We start from the raw sequence: 642 nt of genomic DNA, 5'->3' as shown, positions 1-642 counted from the left end.
TTTTTTTTTAGAAGAAAGTTTAATGGAAATTGTGAGTTATTTTTTTTTTTTTTTTTGAAGGTTCAATGTATTGTAGATAGATAGAGAAAATTATATATAAATTGTACATATACAGAGAGAATGAATAAGCGATATAATTTTTTAGTTAGTTTTAACGGTGAAATGGATTTCTATTGGAATATTGGAATATTGGAATTGTATTTTCTTTGTAAAAGTAATTGTAAAAGAATTTATTCTTGGAAGAGTTAAATGAACTTTTGTGGAGAAGCTAATAAATTTTAAGAAAATGTGAGTGATTGCAGTTAATGTCTGTTAAAAATATCTGACAAGGTATTTCGTTTTTCATCTTTGTATGCAAACGTTCCATCTTCCTGTTGAAATTGTATTTACTAGATCACGTAGCACCGATGACCGTAGTATGGCCGTCACGTATTCGCAGTCTTTGGTTTCAATAGATAATACGAAACGTGGAATTAAAATTAATCGTACGAAAATTATTGCCACGCAGCTTAGAGATGTAATAGACAACGTAAAGAATACTTTTGCATATGCAGAATATTCGGTAAAATTGAATTTATGGAAAAAAATAATAATATAAATAATATCATTTGACAAATAAATTAATATACACGTTCTTTGTCT

At 27.1% G+C, this 642-nt stretch overlaps 1 long non-coding RNA gene across 1 annotated transcript in view; it reads left to right on the top strand.

Annotated features, from left to right (window-relative positions):
- The window catches only part of LOC102679026, a 9,131-nt gene that overhangs the window by 7,276 nt on the left and 1,213 nt on the right, over window positions 1-642 (top strand). The gene's annotated exons all lie outside the window — the stretch shown is intronic.

Source organism: Apis dorsata, unplaced genomic scaffold, assembly GCF_000469605.1.
Source record: "Apis dorsata unplaced genomic scaffold, Apis dorsata 1.3 scaffold_371, whole genome shotgun sequence".
Lineage (NCBI taxonomy): Eukaryota > Metazoa > Arthropoda > Insecta > Hymenoptera > Apidae > Apis > Apis dorsata.
Note: the sequence above shows the minus strand (reverse complement) of the source record. Positions and strands in the feature narration are given on the sequence as shown.